The sequence below is a fragment of the Cynara cardunculus genome (genome assembly GCF_001531365.2).
Source record: "Cynara cardunculus var. scolymus isolate 2C chromosome LG 17, CcrdV1, whole genome shotgun sequence".
NCBI lineage: Eukaryota > Viridiplantae > Streptophyta > Magnoliopsida > Asterales > Asteraceae > Cynara > Cynara cardunculus.
Genome location: NC_037544.1, coordinates 18,364,880 through 18,383,642, shown reverse-complemented (window position 1 = coordinate 18,383,642; position 18,763 = coordinate 18,364,880). Strand labels below are relative to the sequence as shown.

The following is an 18,763-nucleotide window of genomic DNA, read 5'->3' as shown; positions in this document are numbered from 1 at the left end:
TTGATATGTCACCCTTATTTCCTCATCAAAACTTTTCATAAAACAATTGCATATAGGACAGACCGCACTCAATGGAATATTATTAGTTCAAAGTCATCTTTATAAAAAATTCCCATTTTGCATAAAAATGATAAAAATAACAATTTACATAAACAATACATTAATTAAAGTACAAATCCGGTCAACTTAGACTTGGTCGGACTTCATCTCCGATCAAGCCTTGGCCGGATTACTAATCTGGACAACACTATTCTTTGTGTCCGATTTACCACTCTGATTAATTCTCAAAACCTTGTCCGGATTATCAATCCGGACAACACTATTCAAGACTTGTCCGATTTCCTAATCCAGACGACTTTCTCGATATATTGTTCGATTTACAAGTAAACCGGTCACCCTTTTAGTCATATTCATACTTCTCCGATCAATATATTTAAGCGATTCAATAAAGTTCAAATTCCACTAACATTTAAATTGCATGACCTCCTATCCGGTTTAAGGCTAAACCGGTCGATACATCAAGCGATTTAATCCTTAATCCGCTCAAGTTTTGTCCAGTTTAAGGCTAAATCGGGTAAATCAAGTTTTCACAATAATTAACAATCAATCCAAAGGTATTACTTGTAATTGAAATGAAATGGTAAACCACTCACCTTTGAATTCCTTTTTGAAAACTAGCCTCTTGAAAATCAACTTGAATCCAGACAAAAACAATCCGGTTACCACTTTTCTTCTAAATCGCAAAATTTCTCAAAAATGGCCAGAAAAGAAATATGGAGGTTTCAACCTCCTTTTATACCTTCCTCATAATAGAAAGGCAGCTAAACCGCCCCTTTATGCATACCCACATGTATGCATACTTCTTAATGCATATACATAGAATTTTCATGCATACACACCTATGCATACATATACATATGTTGGGTTCAAGTTTATGCTTAAATGTTGTATTGAAGTTCTCCCATTGTAATATTTTTGTAATAGTTAGCCTTTACTATTTCCTTAGTATAAATAGGATTTAGTCTCTTAATTGTCATTAGTTCAGTTGATAATCTGATTAGTGCTGTTAACCATCTTGTACTTTTTTCTCAAGAAATCAATATTATCTTTGGTGAAATTCTCTCACTAAATTTATCTTGATTCTTGTTCTTGAAGAATTATTCTGATTTGTATGATTTTGGGAACATCAACATATATCATACACACACACACTCACACATATATATATATATATATAACATATGCATTTCATATTATGTATACACATAATGCACATAAACTCTCATATTAGCATGATCAAATATACCAAATTTATCATGCCGTCACATAACCACGTAATAAATAATCACATATTAATTACCTCAGGTGATAACCAGGTCCCGATTATCATATTATCCACTCCTCAAAAGAATTTTGTCCCGGAATTCCTTTAATCAAAGAGCCACGGTTATTCTGATCTCATTTTTTATTCCAATTCCCAAGTTGCCTCTGGTCCTTTGTGAAACTTCCACTATACTTTAACCAAACTGATTTCTTTGTTTCTTAACACCTTGGTTTTTCGGTCAATCACGGCTTCTGGTGTTTCTACAAAGTCCAGCTTACTGTCTAGTTTAACTTTAGGTAGTCGTACAACGAGACTCGGATCAGCTAAACATTTCCGCATATTCGATACATGGAAAGTATTATGGATCAGACTTAGTTCTTCTGGTAGCTCTAACTGATATGCTACTGGCCCACTTCGCTTACATATTTTGAATGGCCTAATATACCTCGAACTGAGTTTACCATTCTTTCCAAATTTGAAAACACCCTTCGACGGCGAAACTTTCAACATCACAAAATCACCTACACAAAGCTCAATCGGCTTTCGGCGATTATTAGCATAACTTTTCTGGAGGTCTTGTGTTGTTCTAATTCTTTCACAGATCTATTCAATCTTCTCAGATGTTTATTGAACAATCTAAGGACCCGTCAACTGTCTTTCACCTACCTCATTCCAACATAACGACATTCGGCATTTACGTCCATATAATACTTCATACGGTGCCGCTTGAATGCTGGAGTGGTAACTGTTATTCTATGCAAATTCTAGTAGTGGCAAATGATTTTCCCATGATCCCCCGAAATCTATGACAAAACTTCTCAACAAATCCTCAAGAGTTTGGATAGTCCTTTTACTCTGCCCGTCAGTTTGCAGATGATAGGTTGTGCTTAATCGGATTTCAGACCCCAAAGCTTTCTGCAAACCTTCCCAGAACTTTGAAGTGAAACGACTATCTCTATCAGAGATAATAGATAATGGAACTCCATGTCTGGTTACAATCTCTTTGGTATAAACTTTTGCCAGCTTTTCTAAAGAGTAATTATCTCTTATAGGTAGAAAATGCGCATATTTAGATAGGCGATCAACAATTACCCAGATCGCGTTATACCCCTTTGGAGTTCGAGGTAAATTCATGACGAAATCCATTGTAATGTGATCCCACTTCCATACGGGAATTTCTAAAGATTGATGATTTCCATATGGCTTTTGATGCTCAATCTTAACCTGTAGGCTCGTTATACACTGTTCCACATATCTGGCTATGTCCTTCTTCAATCCGGGCCACCAATAAAAAGGTTTTAAATCCCTGTACATCTTATTGGTACCTGGATGAATAGAGTATAGGGATTTATGACTTTCATTTAGTATAATGCTTCGGATATCCCCAAAACATGGTACCCAGATTCGCCCTTGAAAGCACATAATTCGTTCATCGTTCGGTTCTAGAGTTGAAATTATTTTACCCAACTTTTCTGTTTTGAAAAAATTTTCTTTGGTGGCTTCTTTCTGATATCTCAGAATCTCTTTACGAATATCAGAGACTAAGTTTATTCTCATTGCTACTACTTTAATAGTCCCACTCTTTTCTTTCCTGCTCAGAGCATCAGCTACCACATTGGCTTTTCCCTGGTGGTAGAGGATTTCACAATCATAGTCATTTACAAGTTCAATCCATCGTCGCTGCCGCATATTCAGTTCTTTACGGCTGAACAGATGTTGTAGACTTTTGTGATCTGTATAGATTTGGAATTTTGTCCCTAGAAGATAGTGTCTCCAGATTTTCAAAGCAAATACCACCGCAGCTAATTCCATATCATGAGTTGGATATTGCTTCTCATGTTCCTTCAATTGCCTTGACGCATAAGAAATCACTTTTCCTCTCTGCATCAAAACACATCCCAATCCCGGTTTCGAAGCGTCGCTGTATACTACACGATCTTCTGATCCTTCTGGTAGAGTCAACACCGGCGCACTACAAAGATGATCTTTTAATACTTGGAAAGCTTTTTGTTGTTCTTCCTCCCATTGAAATTTGACGTTCTTCCGAGTCAATTTGGTCAATGGAACGACTATCTTAGAGAATCATGGATGAACTTTCGGTAATTGCCTGCCAATCTCAAAAAGCTTCGGATTTCAGAAGGAGTCTTCGGAGCTTCCCATTTTTCAACTGCTTTGATTTTGGCTGGATCTACCTTCACCCCTTCTTTTGATATAACATGACCCAAGAACTAAACTTCCCTTAACTAGAACTCACACTTAGACAACTTTGCATATAGTTTTTTCTCTTTTCAACAATTCCAATATCAAACGAAGATGTTTTGCGTGTTCTTCTTCGGTCTTAGAGTATATAAGAATATCATCGATAAATACAATAACAAATTTATCAAGATATTCCTTACATACTCTATTCATCAAATCCATAAAGGCTGCGGGCGCATTAGTTAAGCTAAATGGCATAACTAAGAATTTGTGATGCCCGTACCTAGTTCAGAAAGCTGTTGTACCAATGTCCTCCTTCGTGAATTTTAACTGGTGATACCCCGATGTTAAGTCAATCTTGCAAAAATAACTCGCTCCCACCAGTTCATCGAACAAATCATCAATCCTCAGTAAATGATATTTGTTCTTGATTGTTAATTTGTTTAATTCACGATAGTCTATAGACATTCACATAGATCCATCTTTCTTCTTGACAAATAAGACCGGAGCACCCCAATGTGAAGTACCGGGTATAATAAATCCTTTATCAGTCAGATCTTTCAACTGTGCAACTAATTCCTTCAATTCTAACGGAACTAACCAGTGCGGTGCCTTTGCTACTAGTGCAGCCCTTGGTATGAGTTCAATTCTGAATTCAATAACTCAGTCTGGTGGTAACCCAGACAAATCCTCTAGAAAGACTTTCGGATATTCATTAACAAGCGGAATCAATTTCTCTTCTCCATTCTCTTTCTTTATATCAATCATGTATGCCTAACATCCCTGGCACTTCTTTCGGATACATTTCTGAGCTTTTATCACAATTCAAATACCAGTATGGTGATTCTGACGATCACCATAGATAACAACTGTTCCTTTATCTGGCAAAGTGATTCTGATCATTTTCTTATTGCAAACAATACTGGCCTGATACTCTGCCAACTAGTCCATACCCACGACTATATCAAATTCCTTCATCGGCATAGGAAATAACCGAACCGGTAGCTCACACCCCTCAATAACAATAGTGCAGTTATTGAATACACTAGTAACAGATTCCTGACTATTAGCAGTATCAACTTCGAATTTATCATCAAGTAACACATAAATTCAAACATGCAATTTGAGAAAACAATGGTGATACAAACGAAAAGTTTGCACCGGAATCAAATAACACCTTAGCGTGCATTGAATTCAGAAGGAAGGTACCTGTTACTACATCTGGTGATGCCTCTACCTCATTTTTTGTCATCTGGAAGGATCGTCCTCGCGCCCCTCCTTACCCTCCTTTTGATACAGTAGGTCTTCCCCTAGTAGCTGACGCATTACTCCACATTGTCAACTATGGAGTTCTCAGCAATGGCCAGTTCAGTCGTATATGGTATGGGGAATTGCAATTGAAACACCTTCGGTTAGCTGGGCAACTTCTGGAATGATGGCCTGCTTCACCACACTTGTAGCATTTTCTTGGGTCCATCTTACATTCACCTTGATGAACCTGTCAGCATTATGAACAGACTTTCTTACTGCCCTTTTGTTCAGCTTTATTATCATATCTTACTACTTTTAGCCCTCGAAAGTTAGATGAAGCCCTTCCCATCTTCTCTTCTCTACAACCTTCCCTTCTGCTTGTCGATTCGTATTCCGTTATGTTACTTCGGCTGCATCCACAGTTAGTGAAAAGGTATTGGGGTTCATAGCAATTACAAATTCTCTGATTGAGGGTTTGAACCCCAGATATACCTTTCCACCTTCCTGGATTCTGACGAAATATAATGTTCAGCAAATCAAGAGTATTCAATAAATTTCTTAGTATACTCTCGAACTGTTCCGTTTCCCTATTCCAATTTCAAAAAGTCTTCTTCCATTTGTYGTACAGCAGTTTTAGGGCAAAACTGATCCTTGAATCAATTTACAAATTCTGTCCAGGATAATGTCTGTAAGACATCTGTTCTGGCCAATGATTCAACTTCCCACCAAAATAGAGCATTTGATTTTAACATTGATACAACAAATCAGACTTTATCAGTTTCTGGACATTTGATGGTGTTGAACACATATTCAATTTCCTTGATCAAGCACATGGCTTTTACTGGATCCCTCTCTCCGGAGAAAGTTGGCGGTTTGCATGCTAAAAACATCTTGATATCTCCTTCTTTGTTATGGGTAACTAGAATAAAGAGATGAACTTCCATTCTTTCTGTTTCTACTCTAGCCGGAATTCCCATAATAGATGTTAAAGTTTCCCGCAACTTCCCCATTTCCTCCGCCAGCATATCCCTGGTTACATACTCTGGGTGTGGCACTGATCTTTCTTGAACATTCCTAGAATGGGATTTTTCATGCTCAGAGTGTACTTCAGTCCGTCCCCTTGCCTGTGACTGACTTCTCCCTCGACCTTTATTTCCAGAAGTACTTATTGGAAGATTAATAGGTGATTCCTCTCTTTCCTCAGACTCTGGACGAGCCGTTCTTTCAGATCTCCTAGTTCGGCTAGACATCTGCAAATTTTAGTGTTAATAATCACGTATTCACATTCCCAAATACAATGAAGTATTCAAGTTTAGATATGTACCGGTAAATTCATAATTACAATAGCCAGATGTAATTAAAATTAACCTTACACATTGTTCTTTCAACTCATCATATTTATTTCCAATGGTACTAACTATGTCTGGGACCCTTAACATGCAATAAAACAGTTTAAGTCTAGGTATCATGCTGTTAAATACCTAAATCCCTTAAACTCAGGCTCTGATACCACTTTCTGAAACACTCCATTCCACATATTGCATGTAACATATATTTCATACACAAGAGATACATGTTTTTACACCATATAGGTCCCTTAGTACAAGAATCTACCATTACTGAACACATGGTCCAAAAATTCAAAATACAAATCTTGTACTATTTCATGTTCAGCTAACAAAAGTATATACAACATAACCAAATCTTCACGTAGATATGCATATTGGGAAATTTTACAATTTTCCCTTCCCTTTTACCGTCTGCACTTCCTGCAATACATATTTAAAATCACAAAATGAGGGTTAGACCGAAAGGTCTAATGAGTTCCCCTTTTATGTTATTGCAGAGTGAATATCACCAAAACTTTTATGTAAACAACTTTCATATAAAACAAATATATGAACAAGTAAGAGCATAATTACCAGTACCTTTCTACCTTTCAAGCCAAACTCTCTGCTTGCAAATAATACATCAAAATCCCAAATATATTCGTACTAACCAGGTATATTATAGTGCCTCTTTTAAACCTTTCAAATTAAACAAGGTTTATTCAAAGTTTCAGGCCAAACCTGTTATTTCCTTCTCAATAACATTCAGACTATGATTTCCAATAAGAACCCTGATCCTAACCCTTCAAATCACAAAGAAATAAAGATTCCAAACCACGATAATCATAAAGGATATAATAGTAAGAGTTATATCATATAACACACATATAAATGCCACCCTTATATCCAAAGGTACACCTCTCCTTGATATGCCACCCTTATCCCATGGTACACCTCTCCTTGATATGCCACCCTTATTCCATGGTACACCTTTCATTGATATGGCACCCTTATTTCATCATCAAAACTTTTCATAAAACAATTCCATATTGGACAAACCGCAATCAATGGAATATTATCAGTTCAAAGTTATCCTTATCAAAAATTCCCATTTTGCATAAAAATGAAAAAAATAACAATTTACATAAACAATACATTAATTAAAGTACAAATCCAGTCAACTTAGACTTGGCCGGACTTCATCTCCGTTCAAGCCTTTGCCGGATTACTAATCCGGACAACACTATTCTTTGTGTCCGATTTACCACTCTGATTAATTCTCAAAACATTGTCCGGATTATCAATCCGGACAACACTATTCAAGACTTGTCCGATTTCCTAATCCGGACGACTTTCTCAATATATTTTCCTATTTACAAGTAAACCGATCACCCTTTTAGTCGTATTCATACTTCTCCGATCAATATATTTAAGCGATTCATAAAGTTCAAATTCCACTAACACTTAAATCGCATAACCTTCTATCCGATTTAAGGCTAAACCGGTCGATACATCAAGCGATTTAATCCTTAATCCGCTCATGTTTTGTCTGGTTTAAGGCTAAATCGGGTAAATCAAGTTTTCACGATATTTAACAATCAATCCAACGGTATTACTTATAATTTAAATGAAATGGTAAACCACTCACCTTTGAATTCCTTTTTGAAAACTAGCCTCTTGAAAATCAACTTGAATTCCAGACAAAAACAATCTGGTTACCACTTTTCTTCTAAATCGCTTAATTTCTCAAAAATAGCTAGAAAAGAAATATGGAGGTTTCAACCTCCTTTTATACCTTCCTCATAATAGAAAGGCAGCTAAACCGCCCCTTTATGCATACCCACATGTATGCGTACTTCTTAATGCATATACATAGAATTTTCATGCGTACTTCTTAATGCATATACATAGAATTTTCATGCATATACATATATCATATATATATATAACATATGCATTTCATATTATGTATACACTTTAATGCACAGAAACTCTCATATTAGCATGATCAAATATACCAAATTTATCATGCCGTCACATAAGCACAGAATAAATAATCACGTATTAATTACCTCAGTTGATATCCAGGACCCGGTTATCACATAATTGACTAATGAAAGGAAATTATTGAAAAGGAAGAAATTTGAGATAATAGAAGCTAAAAGGAAAATTTTGAAGAAAGAAAAGGAAAAGATGATAGAAGTTGAAAAGAAATTTGATACTGATCGAAAATCTTCTGAAAACAAGATTAACTCTTTGGAGCTGAATGCCAAATTGCTTTCAAAGCAAATATCTGATTTTGAACAAGTTATCATCTTGGAACGAGCCAAGTTTGATAAAGAAAAGAAAGAGTTTAAAGAAGAATGTTTGGGCAAGAATTAGGAATTGTCTGACAGCATTGTTCAGAAGAAGAAAGCATTAGATGAAGAGAAGAGAGTGTTTGCTTTTGAAAAGAAAAAGACTACCAAGAAAAATGCTGCAATTGCTAAAGAACTTACAGAAAAGAAGAAATGGCTTGACATTGATTCTGAAAATGAAAAGGGAAGTTCAGATGAAGAGAGAAAGGAGTTTGTGAAAGAAAGGAAAGTGTTTGAAAAGTTGAAAAAGGAATTAGAAGGTAAGTTTTCGAATACTTCAAATAAATTGTCTGATCTAAAGACAGAACTTGTTGTTGAATTCAATATGAGATCTGAACTTAAGAAAAAGTATGATTTAGTTACAGATGAGAGAGACCAGTTACTTAAGAAAGTAACAGACTTTTTCAAGAGCTGAAAGCTCAAATGGTTCTCAATCTCAGTGTAAAACTTGCTTTTATAACTGTTCCAGTGTTAAATCCAACAGTTATTCAAGCAGTCCTAAATCAACTGTTTCTAAGAACAAGTCTCTTTCTTCAAATCAATTTTATCAAGGGCATGTCATTGGATCACACAATAGTTTTTCAAAAGTTAAACAAGTTTGGGTTAATAAAGCTGATTCAGTTGTGTCTCATAAATCTGTTGTAACTAACACTGTTCTTTCTTGCATTGTGAGATCTGCTAATCAATTGATCAGTCTCAGCAAGAGAAGAATCCTATGCTCAAATTGTGAAACTAATGATTTTGTTAACAAGAAGAAGATCAACAGATGATATGGGAACAACTGGTTTGAAAACAGCTGGAATTCATTTAGCAGGTATAATAATGATTGGTATGGTTCTTACTGTTAATCTGATCTACCTGTTAGAAGTGCTAAAATGAATTTATCTGATAGAAATAGATGGTTTGAAAGTTACAATATTCCCCAGGCCAATACTAATAAAATAGGACCCAAGTTCATTTGGGTACCAAAATCTGTTTGATTTGCTTTTGCAGTTGCATCATTACTGCGCTGATCAGAGATTCATACATATGATGCACAAATTCAGGGGGAGTTTGTAATCTATTCCAAATGAGGCTTCTGAATACATCTGTTCAGAACCCGTGCTTAAATGAATTATGGCCTCTAAACAACTCAGTTCAGGACCCATGCTAAAAATGTTTCCATTTTTTTTTTATTTTTGAGTTGAATCGAAACATTTCTTTAATCTATTTTCTAGGGGGAGTCTCTAGAAATTTCAGTAGATGTTTTCGAAAAGTGATTTTTTTTTTGTGGAAACGAGTATATTTTATGAGCAGGTATTTCCTGATATTTTACTTGTGTAATTTTTCATCGTACATAACTCTAATACCTATTTCAACTATTCTTGAAATTGTTATTATCACGTCTCGTAAATAATATCATTTTCGGTGATAATATGCTCGTTAGTAATCAAAGTTTGTTTTCTGATTTTTTTTACTTTGATTGATACATATTTTGTTATTCTTTGAATATTCAGAATCTGTAAACTTGTACTTATAGATCTTCATTCATTTCTCTCATATACTGAATAATCTGATTTTGTGTATCACTCCTTCATTGGTTGTGCTTAAAAGCCAAATATCTTGATCAATTTTTATCTGCTCATTGTGCTTTATTTGCAATACTATTTTTGATCAACCATTGTGATCAATTGAGCATACTGCTAATTTTAGGAGGGACTGAGTGCTTAACAGAAATACCTCTATGGAATGTCAGAACCGATAAACCTACCCATGAGGACAACCATATCTGAGTGAGCTTTAACTCAAAAAGGGTTTGTGTGCTGAGCTTAAAATGAAAAAGAGAGGGGTAGTTGTTGTGAGCCAAAAGAATTGGTGAGAGTTGTGTCAAGATCAAAAGATTAAAAGAATCCTATTCTAAACCTCAAATTACCAGGCATACCACATAATCTATTAGTTCTCAATTCTTTCGAGACTAATATTGAAAAAGGCAAAATCCAGGCCAATTCTTGTCACAACCCCACCAGCTACTCATCTATCTCTTAACAGATAAGTGTTCAATAACACTTGGGGCACGTAGCTCAAAATCTATCAATTTCTCATTTGGAGAAAGTTGATATTGAATCAGAAGGATATATGTCCCCCCCCCCTTCAACTCTTTTTGATCACGCATTGAGTCTGATAAATTTGTATAGTCCACACGATTTATCTTTTTGAGTCTAAACAGAAGCATATGTTCCTTTATCTTTCTACACTACATAGATTTTGCAATTTATATGTTATTTTGCCGAAACATTTCATAGATATAGATTTTACAAGATATCGATGATTGAATGGAAGACCTGGTGAGATGAACCTCATAAAGTCTTATACATGAAGTACATCCGTTGTATTGAATATATTTGTTATATTAACAGGGCAATCTTTTTATAAGATTGAAAACAATTTTATAAGTTGAAATTGGTTGTTACCTTCCTATCCTCTTAATCTGAAAAGATTATACAAGTGGATTTGAAAAGATCTGCTTACAGTTTTATGAATTGACGGCTCTCGCTGAAGATTTCATTAATTCTGATGTATGATGCTAATGATTCTCATTTCATCATAAGGGGGAGTATTAAATAATAAATGAAATGTTCAATTCCGAACGATATAAGGGGAGTATGTTATATAAGATCAAGGGGGAGTAACATCAAAGATCGGCAAAAGGCTCAAAGGAGTGTGAATGCATTGACTGAAGATTATTCATGTGCTACAATGATTGACAGAGAGTTGACTGTGAAGATCATTTTTACAAGAGTTTACTGAAAGTGATTTCTCAATAAGGAGAATGTTAATTTTGGGGAGAATGTTTGTGAATTTTATCTGAAGAAATTCATTTTTGGGAATAATGTTTGTATTTCATTATCTGAAGAGATTCTTTGAAGATCATATCTTGAAGATCGTTGTTGATATTGTTCTTTATTGTCAAAAGAGAAGATCATTGATGTTCTACATTCGAGGGAAAGAATGTTAGAAGATTTTCTCAACAAACGATCGTCTGAAGATTTAAAAAAAAGATTGTTTTCTTTTTAGTTTTTGAAGAAGTCATAAAGAGCTTAAAGTGACAAAGTTCAAACGAGATTCAAAGTGCGCAAATTCTTTCAAGCCTGAATACAAAGGGGGAGAATGTTGGGTCTAAATTTCAATGTAAATTGTATTAATCTTGAAAGATATTATTGTCTGTAATTAAATAGACATCATGTTTTACTTTGTATGGTTGTTTGACTTGACTTAGAAGGGTTGTAGTTTGACCCTATATAAGTCTTTTGTCTTTAGTGAATTGTAGTAGGAACTCAATTGCAATATTCATACGTAAGAAATAGAAGTTGACTATTTCGACTTTCTCTCTCAACTCTCCTCTCATTGTATTCTTACAAGTTCATATCTAAATCTACCATGGATTCATAGAGTTTTATGAAGATTGATCATAAAGTGGACTTACAAAATGGGAACATAAATCCTATTGCTTTGGGGATGTTCAGGTTCGTTTTCTGTTAAGACCTGTATGGATATAGCTGTTTGTATTGATATGGTTGTTTGTATATTGACAGAAAAGTTGTTTGGTTCTTGTGTTGAATAAACAGACTGAATGTCAGAAATAACCATTTTACCCCTAGTCTTTATTGGTCATCTCTTTGCTAACTTAATCCTTGATTTACCTTTTAAACCTTTGAATTAAATCACCAATAACAACAATATCACACCACTACTATCGAAAAATTGTTCTTTTTGTTCATCTTCTTCCCCATTGATTTAGAATTCAGAAGATTATGAAAGAAATTACTAAAACAAATGAAATTACTAACCAAAATATAAAAAATCAAGCATCTCACCCCATGAATTAAATTACTAATAGCAGCAGCAACACCAAGCGCTTTACTAGCAAGAAATAGAGAGCGTGAAAGAAGCAGGGAACGTGAGGAGAACAGTGACTTCAAAGGAGGACCATATCGATTTCAGAGACCAAATGATCATATATGATCAAATTGATTTCAGAGAAATAGCATATCGATTTTAGGGAGGAGCAAACAGATTCCAGAGATGAAGAGGGTCGATTTGATAGGGTGTTCAGGGATGGATGGATCGATCGAGGGTCGATTAGAGAGCGTGTTTAGAGATCGATCGATTTTATAGAAAGATCAGGTCGATTACACCATTTCATCTCCATTTATATACTTTATGTTTTGTAGTGGAAACAGATCTACAACAGATCAAGGATAAAAGGAGAGAGACGATGATAGTGAAGGCAGTAGAAGAAAGATGATGACGTTGAGGGCAGTACGAGGAAGACAGAGCAACAGGTCTATGGATTTAGGGAGGAAGGAAGCATGTTTTACAAGGGTAGTGAGTAAAAAGGGTGGGCTGAGTGTATATGAATCTACTTTATGGGTTGAGCTAATAAGCTCTTTGCTAGACCCATTAAGTCATTTTCGAACATTTATGTATAGCTTGTCGAATAAGCCATGCATGTTATATGTCTCATTAAAGTACTACCAAATAGGCCCTTAGACATGTTTTTTAGAGTTTCGATTCAGAGAAAAAAGTTGAATACTTGCTACATGTGAGGATAGAACCTAAGATGTTTTGGAGGTGGCACATTTATTTAATTTACAACAACCATCTAACCCACCTCAAATTGTTTATATAATTTTATTTTTCCAAATATTTAAGGGCACACTCATAATTAAGCAGATGCACTCTATTGATGTCTCATTTTTTTTCCTTCTTGCAATAATCGATTAAGCGAATGCATGAAACCCTACTTAACCATTAATAGGTACGCTCCCGATGGCATGTACATTTGCATACAAGTATTTGAAAATATTTCTTGGTTTCTACATATGTGTGCATGTTATGTACATGTGCATACTAGAAAACTTACTTATAAATTAAATGTATGCGTATGTGCATATCATATAGATGAATGGTTACTAGGGTGTCCCTCAATTTTCATTTTTTTTGCAGTTTTCCCCTAAATATGATCCTATATATATATTGTTTGTGGCTATAAATCTCATTTAATCATATAACAAACAAATATATACAAGGATGGTTATAGTCATTTCCAGTGCGTTTTTAACTTTCTGAAATGGATGATGGTAATTCAATGCCAGGGTTAAGCCCCACCTAATTTCATAATGTTCTCAAGCTCTTTCACAACATGGCTCATTGTTGGTCTTTAATTTCCAATCTCTTGGACACAACTCAATGAAAGATCCACAAACCTCTCCAAACCTTTAAGTTGGCTACTCAAACCAATGGTTGGGTCAAGGATCTTGTGTAGGTCATACAACTCTTTACTCTTGTCCATCGCTTGTTTCACGTCCTTCACAATGTACTTGCCTTTGTCGATTGGGTTTCTTGCGGTTATCAGCTCCAACATCACAACTCCGAAGCTATAAACATCACTCTTTTCTGTCAACTATTGAGTCATGTAATACTCAGGATCCATGTACAAATCACCATCTATAATTCATATACCACATATATATTATGTTGTAAGCATGCATGTATACAAGTATAGCTATGGAACATGTGGATATAGAGTTATCAGAATTAATAAGTTGGGGATACAAAGTTGCATTTATGTGTATAAACTAGACCAAACAAATACATTGAATTCTATATGGCGTAGGATCTCAGGAGGATAAGATGTATCAAAACCTTACCTCTACCATGAGGAGTAGAGAGGCGTTTCTGTGAAGACCTCGGCTTGTTAAAAATTTAGTAAATAAGATTTTGCGAGAATATATTGGTTATAAAAGTTGGACAAAGTTTTGAAAGAGAATAAAATAGATGGTAGAAAAGGAGGTTAGAAAAGCAAAGAACAAGTAATTATGAAAAAGAAAACTAAAGCATTTACAGATAATATACACATACAAGAAGGTACAAAACCACTACACTAACTAAGGATGAAATGTACCCCCAACTTATGGCTCTTTGATAGCTACCTGACCCTGTAGTACACTAATACCTACCTTTCGACTATCTATCACACCCCACTCCTTACCTACCTCTCCACCCCTTTAAAAGCCTACTTCTACCAGAAGTCTTACATACAATCTGCTACTTTAGTCTCATGTCTCTACGAACTCCTATATATATATATATGAGGTTATGCCTTCTAAAATGTCTAAAGTCGTTATGTGTAGTCTTAGTTGCTCGTCCTTCAACTATGATGCTCTCAACCCACTTAAACGGTGTTTGATAGTTGTATCCTATAAACATGCCCAAATCTTTCCGATCGCTAGCACGTTCAATGTTTTCTTCATCTTTAGCGGGATCTTATTTTTACACAAAACTGTCATTGTCGCCCTTGATTTTAACCAACAAACATTTATACGGTGAGTAACAGACCTCGTCCTCATTCTAAATCATAGAGCCCAGACAATTGAGATTGTCCTTTTAAGGACCAACTAATACAGAAGTCTTTGGTCTCCATTGTTCCACCCTAGCATGTGCTTGTCTTCGTTAGGGCTACAAAGTACAATATTGTCCACAGATAACATACACCATCAAACACATCCTTGGATCCCTCGCAAAATCTCATCCAAATCATGGAAAAGAAGAGTGGCTTAGTGCTGATCCCTAATGTGCCCTTATCTTCACCCTGAAAAAATCCATCCTCACTCACTAGGTCAATCACAACTATATAAAATCTAAAACCAATCTAATAAAATAAACAAGTTACTAACCAAAGTCAAGTATGAAGAAAGTGTTACTAACCAATGTCCCTTTGACTTGAGTGGTAACATGAGTCCTATTGGCATCTCTTAATGGCTTGGATAGGCCATAATTGGCAACTTCCGCAACCAATCGTGTGTCTAGTAACATATTATTCATTTTTACATTTCTATGTATTATTCGGGGATAAGCAAGATCATGTAAATATTGCAACCCTCTTACAGCTCCAAGTGCTACTTTGAGCCTTCACATCCTATCCATCCTGATACCTGCTCGCGTGCATATATCATGAGTTGATTAACAAATTTAATCTTTGTTATTCAGTTAAGAAAAATTCAATATGAGCTACATGAGACATGGCTATAAGAATAGGCTTATTGGCGACTACCTAAAAGACTATCCTTAAGAGTTCCATTTACAATATACTCATGAACCAGCATCCTGATCGAAACAGAACCCAATGAGGCCCACAACATTCTTGTGATGTATCTTGAAGGAAGATCGATCTCAGCTTTAAACTTAAGCACACCTTGTGTCGATCCTTGTTGAGTTGTTTTGATGGAAATTAGTTGTCCAATAGGAAGACTTCCTCTGTATACCTACATAATATTCGTTGATAGTTAAAAACTAGAAGATGGATTTATAAGGTACACACAAACACACTAGCCATCCATATCCGCCAGCTTCTACATTGTTAATGTCCATAAAATTGCTCATGTATTTCTTAAGTTCTTCAAAGGTGAAGGATCTTGTTCCTTTCCGTTGAGGAACACCACTACTTCCGCTGGTTGGATCCTAGAGTGCTGCAAATATTAAACCAATTAAAATGATGTGAGGCCATAATATATTTCGAATTTATGAAATTATGACTATATTTACCAAACGGACGACTCTGTTGGGTGGCTCTTTCAGCTCGTCCTTTCTGACAAAAAGCATACATTACTGCAACTACCAATAATATCACAAACATACAACCACCAACTGTTGATCCTGTGATAACTCCAATTTTAGATGGCTTGTGCCTTGTATGCTGACACATAAATAGACATGGATTATTAGGAGTTTGACACCTTCACTGATTTCTACCATGTATACATAGGGAAAAATCAATTACCTGGCAGACATACTTTTGAGCATGGATGATGTAAGTGTTGAAATCTTTGGAAGGCTTAAAATTTTAACTGCTAAGCGCATTCCCGATACTAGAAATCCCTGACTGATTAAACTATAGTTCACCATATGGGAAAACTTCAAGATAAATCACAAGGTAATCATGATCCACATTTCTTCTAGTATCCTTTAATGACACCGAGTCTATTGGGTGTTTGGCTTGCTGAAAGAATATCATCAACAAATCACGAAGGGAGTTGTAGATAGTAGAATTTTCAAGGTTTGAGAACGAAGGTGCTTTGAGTATAAGGGAACCCGTGTATAGATATGCACATATACAATTGGGACTCAAAACTAGGCTTGAATCACATGAAGGGACCACACTGTTGTTTGTTGGTGTCGCATATGATGCATTGGTTTTCATGGAAAGAGAGCAATATTTGTTTGTTATTCCCAATTCCACACATAATAGATTCTCAACCATTGTGTAGTTGAAATTTTATATGGTTTTAGTCCAATAAATACACAAAGAAAATAAAACAAGTTTAACCATTGAGATCAAAAAGCTTACTGAAACCCAACTCCACATATGATCTTAAGAGAATAAAGCATTTACAAAACATACATTAAACCAATATTATATTGGTGTCGATGTGATAAGTCATCAATTTGGTTATTTCATAGATTGACAAGTTAAGGTTGGGTTCTAGGGTTAGAGCTAATATCCAATGTACCATTTAGTCTGTTGTAGCTTAAATCACTGTCAAGAGAAGAGTTAATTGCCAGTTATCAGTCAGTCATCAGCAATTAGAAAACAAGTCATCGACAAATTGATCTTTTAATGTCAATGAACTCACACATCCTGTAACTGAGGGATGCTAAACAAGGCAGCAGGCAGTTCTCAGACAAGGTTTGTACTGCACATGTTACTGCCATAACAACAGCCAAAGATAATTAGGCAGTAGTCATTGTGGTACACCTTCTAGGCTTCCTTTCGAGCCAAATAAAGAACCTAACTAATTCAAAAACCTTTTCTTGCTTACAGATTTGTCAAAGACTGTAAAATTGAAAACCATGAAGGAACGTCCGACTGATCAAAAGCATTATTGCTTAGATCTATGCAAATATGCTATAACATTGACCAAATTGACCTTGTTAAGACCAGTAAAATAGTGAACAAATAGTTATGTTTGTAAAGAGACTTGAACTCAAATATAAAGATCCCCACTAATAGATTGGGACTAAGGCCACCTGACGACCTAGGCCGGCCTGCCTAAGTCGCATAGGGGCAGTGATAAGGAGAATATGCGGCCACGTCAGATCGCACAGATAGGTTGGAGGTTATGTGGAATTCCTCCATAAATAGTTTCAAACTCTATGTACGTCATTTCAACTCAGACTTTTGGACTCCCGCGACTCTGTAGATCACGACACTTGGTTGCAAATCTGGCAAATAGGAACCAAGCGACTAAGTCAGACGACACCATGTCTCTTACTAAGGTCAGGAATGGGGTTCTGCCACATTCAGAATGGATTTTAGTTCAAAATTTCAAGGGCTACTTTGGACAAACCTCTCTTCTTCCTAGTTATTAGAAAAACCAAAGGCATCACGTTTTCTTTTGGAAGTATATAATTTTTATATACCGTAAAACTTATGGACCCCCACCTTTGATTAGGATTGAACCTTCAATAAGAAGGTTGGTAATGCCTATGTAAGTTGCCTTGTAAATACATTCGATATATATATATATATATATTATATATTATATATTATATATTGTTTGTCCACTTTGATCAATCTTCAAGATAAACCTTCATGAATCAATGGCAGATCTGGATAATCTTGTAAGAACATAATAAGAAGATGAGAGAGAAAGTCAACTTTGGTCAAACTCTATTATACGTAACAAATCTTACAAATGAGCTCTCCTCTTTACAATTACAAAGACTAACCATATTTATATGGTCAAACTATAAAAGACAAGTCAAAGTCAAACTTCTATATGAAAAGTCAAACACACTGACTTTTACAATTATAGACTATATTTAACTTTCAAGACGAGTACAATTAATACTGATTTTCAAACCTAACATTATCCCCCTTTGTATTCAGACTTGAAAGAAATTCTGCACTTTGAGTCCTTGTTTGAACTTTGAAACAATATGCACAAAATGTCTTCTTCAAAAGAAATCTTCAACTTAAAATCTTCAAGTAATCAACTGTTGAGAAAGATCTTCTAGCATTTTCCCCCTCGAATGTAGAATCACGGTGATCTTCTCTTTTGACAAAGTAGAACAGATTCAAAAACGATCTTTAGAAGCACTGTACAAGATGTGATCTTCAAAGAATCTTTAGTAAAAAAAATCTTCAGTAAACTATTGTGAAAAAGATCTTCACATTCAACATCTCTCAGTCGATGTAGCACAAGAATAATCTTTCTGTAATCATCTTCAGTCGCACTTCTTCTTTTGAGTCTTTTGCCATTTTC

The 18,763-nt window shown here is 35.3% G+C and overlaps 1 pseudogene; it reads right to left on the bottom strand.

Moving 5' to 3' along the window:
- Positions 1 to 13,596: 13,596 nt before the first annotated feature.
- LOC112499885 lies at positions 13,597 to 16,758 on the bottom strand (annotated as a pseudogene).
- Between the last annotated feature and the right edge of the window lie 2,005 nt (positions 16,759 to 18,763).